Here is a 10,861-nt window from a genome sequence, read left to right as displayed (position 1 = left end):
TAGAACCTGCTCCACCTCTGGTTTCCAAGGCAACGTCAGCCCCGCCCATCTCTGGCAGATTGAGAGGACTGCGAGTGACTTCATTCATACTTGATACTAAGGATTCCTGTTTTTGATTATGTTTTATGTTTACAAAAAATTTTTTCCTTATATGTCATTACAGACTATTGACTATGTAAATACGCCAAGCACTGGCTGTGTTCTGTGTCACATATAGGAAATTTGTTTAACCAAATTGTGTCTTTAAAATGGTTGTTTTAATAGTAACAACCTTAAGTAAGTATATAGTATAATATAACATATGTATAGGCCAGGGCTGGACTGGGACAAAAAAATCGGCCCTGGCATTTTGGCCCAGACGGCCCACTACATACGATCAAAATGCTACCCATCTTTGCAGGCTCTTGAATATGTATACCAGCTCCTATTCCATAAAAGCACTAAAGCCATATAATAATAATAATAATAATAATAATAAAAGGTAGGAAAGAGTGAGAGTTGACACATTAAAAACTTCTAAAAAGTGTAATTTATTAATATAATAAAACTATAGGCCTATATAGTTATGACATCCTGTGTATGGGCCGGCAGTGTTGGGTGTAACGTGTTACTAAGTAACGCGTTACTGTAATTAAATTACTTATCCACTGAAAAAGTAAAGTAAGGGATTACTGTTCATTTTTAGGTAATTTAATTACAGTTACTTATAAAGTACTTGCGTTACATATAGTAAATAATTTCAACAGTTCTAAAAGCAATATTGAATTTGAAATCTAAATTTACCGTCTAAAGATATTGAATGCAGCGGCTTTAACCCTCCGCGTGCGGGTGCGTTCACTTTCAGATTTTCCTGATTCACAGAGAAACCTTAAGTACTCAAATTAGGGCCGGCACCAAGAGGGGGCATTCGCGGGCAGAGTTACGGTGCCCCCCACTTTCCATCCTCTCCCCTTCTTGCTGAACGTGATTGTTTCGAAAGCGAAAGTGAAACCGGTAAAACAGCGCACATAAGAAAGCGATTGCACGCTTTAGCGAGCGTCAGAAACTGCACGCAATCACAGTTTGCACATTTCCCAACCCGACCCCCCCCCCCAAAAACCACCACCCACCACACACACACAAAACGTGATTTGTGCCCCCCCCCCAGAAATTCAAATGCCCCTCTGATGGAGGTGCCCTAGCTGGCGCCGGCTCTGACTCAGATACATATAAGACTAAAATCAATAGACTCTAAAAATCTTGAAGTGTCTACTTGACACTTGAACGAATTCAAATTAAAAACTAATGTTTCTGATTATGCAATCCGTAAGAAACTAAAGCAAGGTACAGTCTTTCCCGTATCGGAGCTCATTATATGCAGTCACCTGCGCGCATATGCCCTCACCTAGATACAAAAAAAAAGTAAAATATTAAGAAAAAAAAAAAAAAATCATCTAATATTCATCATTTTTGAAAGAAGACCTGCTATGAGAAATTTACCTCATAAGAACAGCGCGATCTGACATTATTCAGCAGAGAAGATCATTTCTGTAATTTATTCTTTCCTACATTAGTTAAGGTGTTATTTTGACATAAACCTGTACAGATTTTACTAGTTGGGCTTTTCCTGAACATCTTGCCAAACTGAAATGTATTGTTTAACTTTTAAGCCTTTTTGTTATTCAGATATTTTGCAGAGTATTTCTATTTGTTAACCAAAGGTGGTTACATTTTTTTCATAAAAATGTTTAAGTATTACAGTTGTTTTAAAGCTAAAAGGCTAAACTATTCTATGTTTGACTCGAATTGAAAGAATATAGAGTTTAATTTCTATTAAGGTTTATAGGGATTTTAAGATGTAGCCTAATTAGTGATTTGAATAATTAAGTTACTTATTGAGTAACTAAGTTACTTTTCAGATAGAGTAATTAGTAAAGTAATTTAAATACAATATTGATGAAGTAATTAGTAACTGTAATTAATTACTTTTTGAAAGTAACTTACCCAACACTGTGGGCCGGTGTGTAAAAAACATACTAAATGGTGTTTTTTTGAAAATCTAAAAATGCACAAAGTCTCCTGTGAGGGCTAAGTTTAGGTGTAGGGTTGGTGTAGGGCAATATAAAGTAGAAAAGTATAAAAAACATTATGCCTATGGAGAGTCCCCATAAACCATAAAACCAACATGTGTGTGTGTGTGTGTGTGTGTTTGTGTGTGTGTGTGTGTGTGTGTGTGTGTGTGTGTGTGTGTGTGTGTGTGTGCAGTGGTGTATAAAATACCCGGAAGCCATACTCAAGTAAAAGTACAGGTATCTTACCAAAAAATGACTTTGGTAGAAGTTGAAGTCTTCGTTTAGAATATTACTTGAGTAAAAGTCTTAAAGTATATGATATTTATTGTATTGTAGTATTTTTAAAAATAAATAAACGTACTTAAGTATTGAAAGTAAAAGTACAAGTAAATGCAAAATGGAAAAGAAGCAATTATATATATATATATATATATATATATATATATATATATAAATATTCATACAGCTTTAGTAGCAACATTGTGTTCAGTTTGAACTCTTTCTTCCATTTTGTATTTTTGTGTAAGAATAAGAAGCACTTCATCTGGTTCTTAGTGTCTTTCATTCCAACATAAGAAAACATTTCTGGAATCTGCATTTGAAATAGCATTAAGATGTATTTATTTACACAGTTTAATGTATCTCACAGGGGACATGGATGCATTTAAACTGCAGTTACAGATGCATAAATAGGCCTAATGTTGTTTTTGACACAAAACATTGCATACTGATATTTGAAATAATTTAAAACATGAAAAAATAGTCGAAATATGAAATTAAAACCGCTAGTAGGTGACAGCAAAGACTTTGGTGACTGAAAGTGACCATTCATGAGTGAGTCATTGAGATTCAACCGATTCATTCAAACGACTGATTCATTCAGGAACAGAGCATTTGACTGTTAATGAGTGAATCACTGAATCATTTATTCAACCGATTCGTTCAAAAAGCGGATTCATTCAATAAGTACACCGTCCATTGCTCAGAGACGCAAAACAGTGCTGTGATCTTTGTTTGGAGCTATTTTCTTTGGCAAAATTTAGCAAAAACAAGCAATAAGTCTAAAATGTAAGTCACTTATTGCTTTACTGAACTTGTATGAACTGATTATTAAATGTGTTCATGCTGATATCTGCAGACTAGATATAGAAGTTAACTATATTATATAAATCAAAAAAGCATACAGAAGCATTTTTGCCGTCTACCATTTAGAATGCCTGGAATTTTTTAATACATTAATAAATCAACGTGTGTGCACTCTGTGTGTATACTGTAGATCACACACCCCAGACTCGACTCGGAAAATGAATCATCAGATTGTGCGCGCACTTGTTTGCACGGATTGCAGATGAGCAAAACTGTTCTAACTTGCAAAAGACAGACCACTGATTCTCAAATCTGCTTTCCTGCAGTCTGTGTTCTTCTGCCTATTTTGTTGAAAGTAACGAATATGCTTCGGGGAAATGTATCGGAGTAAAAGTAGGCTATACATTTTAATTAGGAAATGTGGTGGAGTAAAAGCAGTGCTTAATTTGTAAATTTCGAGTGGGGGGGGGGGGGGGGGGGGGGTTGACTTATGGGTGGGCTACTAAGAAATAATGGAATTTTATTTCACAAATCTCTGTACTAGAGTTATAATTATTCCTAGAATAATTTCAAGTTTATAGCAGCAGCTTTCAAGTTTATAATGAGGGAAATTCCTGCAAACATTTATTCAATATAGCAAGTATGGCAGGGCTCTAGACTGCTACCATTTTTTGAAAATGTGCGAGTTAAAATTTGACGTGGAGTGCATGGTCTGCGCTGCTCCAAAGCGTCTGCTTCATACAGCGCGCGCTGCAGAGCCATGGCACATTGTAGCAGGAGTCAGATTCACTGATCACGTGAAGAGAGGTGCTTTCAGCGCGAGCGCTTCGGGGGCCCGATTCACGAAAATCTTCTTAAGAAATAAGTTAAGAAATTTCTTAAGATAAATTCCACAAAGTTCGTAAGAATGTTCTAACGTACAATTCTTGAAAAATTCTTAATAAGTTCTCAAATATATTCTTAAGAACATCTTAATTTTTTTTCTTAATTAGAAAATGACAGTCTTTATCTGAGTGAAGACATGACGCACTGATAAACTCACACTTTATTGTCTTTTTGAGCTTCGTGCTGATTACCCTAATAATCATAGTAAGCACGCACACTGTTTTTGCGCGACTTTGACTGGCGCTCAGCTTCACGTTTTTAATGCGGCGTGTTTTTGAACAGCCTCTCTCAAGCTGAAGTGATCTTTTTCATTAATTTTTTGTGCAGTGATTTTGCGCTTTCATCCGAGTGAACGCTTCCGGTATGTGTGTCCGCTCTGCTACAGCAAACGTGTCATGTGTATCGGCACATTCATATGCGCTGCATACTGCCAAAGACTATGTCGTATTTATAAACTAAGATAAAAGCGTCCAATTAAAGCTCCCTATCTTACTCGTTTTTGTAGAGTTGCTACTGAGGTTTGAAGTCAGCAAAAAGTACCGTCACACACAGGCTAATCATGACCGATCATTGTTTACATTATCAGTTATCGCTGTGGCTTCAGAAAACTCGCGCACATCGCTATTAATAGTCATACTATGTATTAGGCTATATGTAGCTAATGTTGTTGTAATGCTTAAATATAACAATTCATTTTAAATAACCCAATAAATTAATTAAATAATTATTACTGTTTGTATTTAAGACAAGTCTGGGGCTGTCCTAAATTTAAGTTATTTACGATGATTTTTAAGAAGATTCTTTTCAAGAATTTGAATTCTTCTTAAGTTTTGTCTTAAGAACAATCTTAAGAAAAAGGATAAGAATATTCTTAAGAAGAATGGGTCTCATTCACTAAACATGCGTACGCACAAATTTTTGTGTGAAATGTGCGTACGGACGTTTTCACAAATAAATCATGATTCATCAAAAACTTTCGTACTAAAATTTATTCTAAATGTACGAAAAAATTCAAGAACAACTTATACCACACGTACGCAATAATCATGTACCCCCAGGGCCTTATAAGCATGTATAAAGAACCCCACATATAATTAGATATGTTATGTAGAGGGTGGGTGAAAAGTAACTAGACATTAAAATTGATAATAAAGTATAAGTAGAGGTCAAATTAAATTTTGAAAGCGAAAGTACCGATAAAACAGCGCACATAAGAAAGCAATTGAACGGTTTAGCGAGCGTCAGCAACTGCACAAGATCACAGATTGCACGCTCTTCACGAATACACCCCCCCCCCCCCCCCCCCACACACACACACACAACGTGATTTGCCCCCCCGGACATTTAAATGGCCCCCGAATATGGAGGTGCCCTGGCGCCGGCTCTGGCGCACATATGCTTGCTGAGAGTGACGAATGGCTATTCAGTTGTTTTTAAATAACACATTTTTTTTGGCTTCCACCTTCCGACAGCAAAACCTCACGTTCATTATCGTTAAAGTTATTTTTCTTTGTCTTTTGTTTCAGTGCCATAATTGTCTTTCTCTAGACGAGTGCAGTTTTGCGGAAAGCTCTTATATGGAGCTGGTTTGGGCGTGTATTATGCTAATCACTAACCTCGTGCACGCGGGCGCTCTTTTAGAAGACTCCAGATTCACTAACAGAAGAACGAGTTTAAGGACAAGCTCATGTGCGTAAGCACGTGTTGTGAATTAGGCGGAAAGTTTTCGTGAGAAGTTCCAATGTGCATATAAATACGAAAAACGTACGCACTTATTAGTGAATGAGACCCAATGTTTGGGAATACAAAATATTCTTAACTTTTTTCTTAAAGGTGCCATAGAATGCATTGATAAAGTATTTTTAAATTGTTCTCTGATATCTACACAGAAGGTATGTGGCTTAGGTAAGGGCAAAAAATCTCCAGAAACGATTTTACATGTCCATTTACAACCCTAGGATTTCTCCCTAGAATGAAACGGTCTGTTATTGGCTTATTTGGCAGGGTCATGAATAATAATGAGCTCTGCTCTGATTGGCTGTTTCACAGTACGGCTCATCAGCAAGAAGGAAGCACAGGGAGGAAAATATATATTTAAATACTTTCTCTCGCAGTTATATCGTCGGGTAATTATACTGTATTATAAAACGCGGGCATCAGGGAGCCGTTATTAATATGTGAGGCATTGAAACTGCTTTTGAACGATCCATCGATCGCGTTATAGTTCACTTTCAAGAGACGCGATCACACAAACTATGTTTACATTATGGAGCAACAGTACTTACCACACATTTCACAAGATCAGATGCTTGTCAGTGGTGCTCAGGATCTGTAAGTCATTCGCCATCATCCTCATCTCTCCTTACTGAGAGTGAAATCTTATGTACTGTCACAGGCTACCGCTAGCAAGGAGCTAACCATGTCCCTTTAGTGGCTCGCGTTATTTGCTTTCTGTGCCTTTCTGAATACAGACACCAACCCATCCCTGCACTTCACACCCTGCCCCTGCACGGCCTGGAACATAACATTTATTGTGTTATTTTCGCTGTTGTCCGCGCTTGTTTATTTACAATACCTGTAGAGCTTCTGATGGTTCGGCCGGCTTAGAACAAGTGCGGGTTTATGCAAATGTTGGGGGCGTAGTGATCCTGACTGTTGCGTCACAGTCGGTGTTATGTTCTGATTCGCCTGTTTTGTCAGTGGTCTTTTTTAATCACGAGATTTACATATGAAGGAGAAAACTATGGTGTTTGAGGCTCACTGTATGTCATTTCCATGTACAGAACTGTTATTATTTAAATATGCCAGGGTAAAGACAGTTTTTCATTCTATGGCACCTTTAAGAAAATGGGAGCTAAGAAGAAATTTCTTCTGAAGAATGTTTAGTGAATCCGGCCCCAGGTGTAGAGCCTGCGAAGGTGCGCGCAAACTAAAGTAAAAGACCGCTTCTCAAACCAGAGAAGGTTAACATGTTGACATTCTTGTAGAAAAAAAACATGCAAGTCCTGTAAGTCCAGTTTAGTTTTACTTTTCCTTTCGTTTTGAAAAGCTTGTTATCTTTGCTGTTTACCTCACATTATGCTATAGAGGCTTTCCTTATTTATATATTACTATTTATTTGATTCCTAAGTGTTTGCTAAACATTCTGTAATTTAGCATGTTTTTCATTGTGCGGTCCAATTAATCTCAAACTGTCATGGAATGTTCACACAAAAAGATCCATTTGCAGTTTTATTTTCAGAGCCCAACAAAAACATCATCCATATGCGCAAAACAGGAAACACATAACACACAGGAACAGAATGCAATACTGACGCAACTAAAGACAAAATGAACAAGATATTTATAGGGTGAGGCTAATGAGTCAGTGATAACCAGGTGGCAGTAATGAACCAATAATAAGTCCAAAGGGTGATGGGAAACGCAGTTCAGAACACCCAAACAATAACTCAAAGAGAGTGCCCTCTGGTGACTAAACTGGGCACTCCAAGAACTGACTGTGGCATTACCCTCCCTCTAAAGAGCGGCTCATAAAAAGTCAAGTTTCAGGTGGGAGGTGGAATGGAGGTGGATTAGGGGGAGGGATGGTGGGCCAGGTCCATGTAGTGGAAGATGGATTAGAAAAGATGGCAGAGCGGGAGGCCAGGGCGGGGCCGGCAGAGCAGGCAGCAAAGGTGAGGCTGATAACCACCTTAACAGGACTGAGACGACCAATAGACCTCCAAATGACACCATCATGACTACAAAGTGAAACACCAAGAGTTTAATAACTGCTTCAACAGCCGCAACAGGATGGACCGATAACTCGGCTATGGTCTCCTTGACCAAAACAGGGCAGGCAGACAGTACAACAGTCTCTTTAGCCATAACGGGGCAGACTGAGAGTTCAAGAGTGGGCGCCACCACCCAGAGTGGAGCTGAAGCGGACACCGCTGCCCCGGGAGGCTCCGCAGCAGAAATCGCCACCCCGGGAGGAACCAGAGCAGGCCCAGGAGTGAACGCCCAGACTGGAACGAGCTCTGGAATGGACTCTGGAGTGGAAACTTGAGTGGGCTCTGGAGTGGATTTTGTGGGCTCTCGGACTGGAGCGGGCTCTGGAGTGGATTCTGTGGGCTCTCAGACTGGAGCGGGCTCTAGAGTGGATTCTGTGGGCTCTCGGACTGGAGCGGGCTCTAGAGTGGATTCTGTGGGCTCTCGGACTGGAGTGGGCTCTGGAGTGGATTCTGAGGGCTCTCGGACTGGAGCGGGCTCTGGAGTGGATTCTGAGGGCTCTCGGACTGGAGCGGGCTCTGGAGTGGACTCCGAGGATTATTGGACTGGAGCAAGCTCTGGAGCAGACTCGGAGGGATCCTGGATTGGAGTAAGCTCTGGAGCGGACTCGGAGGGATCCTGGACTGGAGCAAGCTCTGAAGCTGACTCGGAGGACTCCCGGACTTGAGCGGGTTCTGGAGTGGATTCTGAGAGCTCCCGGACTGGGGTGGGCTCTGGAGTGGATTCTGAGAGCTCCCGGACTGGAGCGGGCTCTGGAGTGGATTCTGAGAGCTCCCGGACTGGAGCGGGCTCTGGAGTGGATTCTGAGAGCTCCCGGACTGGAGCGGGCTCTGGAGTGGATTCTGAGAGCTCCCGGACTGGAGCGGGCTCTGGAGTGGATTCTGAGAGCTCCCGGACTGGAGCGGGCTCTGGAGTGGATTCTGAGAGCTCCCGGACTGGAGCGGGCTCTGGAGTGGATTCTGAGAGCTCCCGGACTGGAGCGGGCTCTGGAGCGGATTCTGGGGGATCCCGGACTGGAGCAAGCTCTGGAGCGGATTCTGGGGGATCCCGGACTGGAGCAAGCTCTGGAGCGGACTCTGGGGCATCCCGGAATGGAGCAAGCTCTGGAGCGGACTCTGGGGCATCCTGGAATGGAGCAAGCTCTGGAGCGGACTCTGGGGCATCCTGGAATGGAGCAAGCTCTGGAGCGGACTCTGGGGCATCCTGGAATGGAGCAAGCTCTGGAGCGGACTCTGGGGCATCCTGGAATGGAGCAAGCTCTGGAGCGGACTCTGGGGCATCCTGGACTGGAGCAAGCTCTGGAACGGACTTGGAGAGCTCCTGGACTAGAGCGGGTTCTGGAGTGGATTCTGACCACTCCATGACTAAAGCAGTTTCTGTGGCAATCTCTGGGACCACCAGAGCAGACCGTCGCTTGGGGTTCAGAGATAGGGAGGCTTCACTATCCTCTGGAGATGTTATGGTGGATTCGGGCATCTTCGGGAGCACTGCAGTGGGCTCAGATCGACATGACATCACTAAACTGCGGTAACTGAGATAGTCAATGAAACTCCAAAAATCAAGAGTTTTAAGCCCCTCCATCTCAAAAGGAGGCAAGGGATTGTCTAGACACTCATTAAAAATCTTGTTAAGCTCAGAATTACAAAGTTCCAATCCTACCGCCAATGTCCAAAAAGTCTGTGCCAGTCCACCCACTTGCATCCCCTGTTGCCGAAGACCCGCCAACATCCTAAGCCGAGCTTTCTGCTCCTTCGAAGCAGGAGAAAGAATTCGAATGCCCATGGTCCACAAATCGATAGCTAAGTCTAGCTGCTGGATCTGTAAGTGGCGTCAGTATTCTGTCACAAAATGTTCACACAAAAAGTTCCATTTGCAGTTTTATTTTCAGAGCCCAACAAAAACATCATCCATATGCGCAAAACAGGAAACACCGATAACACACAGGAACAGAATGCAATACTCACACAACTAAAGACAAAATGAACAAGATATTTATAGGGCGAGGCTAATGAGTCAGTGATAACCAGGTGGCAGTAATGAACCAATAATAAGTGCAAAGGGTGATGGGAAACGCAGTTCAGAACACCCAAACAATAACTCAAAGAGAGTGCCCTCTGGTGACTAAACTGGGCACTCCAACAACTGACTGTGACACAAACAAACTACAGTTGGGTTATTTTGATTAGGTAAAAAAATATATAACTAACAAATACCGCTAACTGCCACAATCAAACTTGATAACATAATTAAAAAAAAGTATCAAATGAATTCAATACAAAAATATGAATAATTTGTAAGAAATAATTTTCACAGTATTTTTAAGTGCTCACGATAACAATATTGTGAATGTTCATTCTCGTTATATATTACATTAGTGAATACTGGCACATGTTGAGTAGAAACAGGGGGTTTACTTTTTAATCTGAATTGTCAGAGTTTTTGGAGGGATTACATGTATAATCCATCTGATATGAAAGTGGTCTGTGGAAACAGGGAGTTTAATTTCTGTTGCAACCTGAACCAATAGACAAAACAGCATATTCGTTTTAGAGGACGTTTATTTTGAAATGACACATCAGTTAAAATGGTTGGAGTTCACCCTGGGGTGGTGAACTATTCATTTGAATTGAAACTGTTATGTGGAAAAAGGGAGTTTCCTTTTTAGAGCTATCTGAATTTATAGACAAAACTGGTCATATATGAGTTTTTGAAGAGCTTTTATTTTGTAATGCATCATCAGATTGTCTTGAAACTGGCTGAGTGACACCCTGGGGTGGAGAACTATTAATCTGAATTTAAACTGGTCTGTGGAAAAAGGGAGTTTACTTTTTAGAGCTATGCAAAATCACAGAGCAGGTAGCATATGAGATTTGGAGGGCTTTTATTTTATAATGCAACATCAGATCGTCTTGAAACTGGTTGAGTGACACCCTGAGTAATTAATGACAGTATTTTCATTTTTCGTTGAACTATCCATTTAAGGGCATTTACTTTTTTTATTATTATTTTACCAACAATTTACAAACCTGAATAACAACTTAACAACATGATATCACGTATCAATTCAA

The sequence above is a fragment of the Barbus barbus genome (genome assembly GCF_936440315.1).
Source record: "Barbus barbus genome assembly, chromosome: 36".
Lineage (NCBI taxonomy): Eukaryota > Metazoa > Chordata > Actinopteri > Cypriniformes > Cyprinidae > Barbus > Barbus barbus.
Note: the sequence above shows the minus strand (reverse complement) of the source record.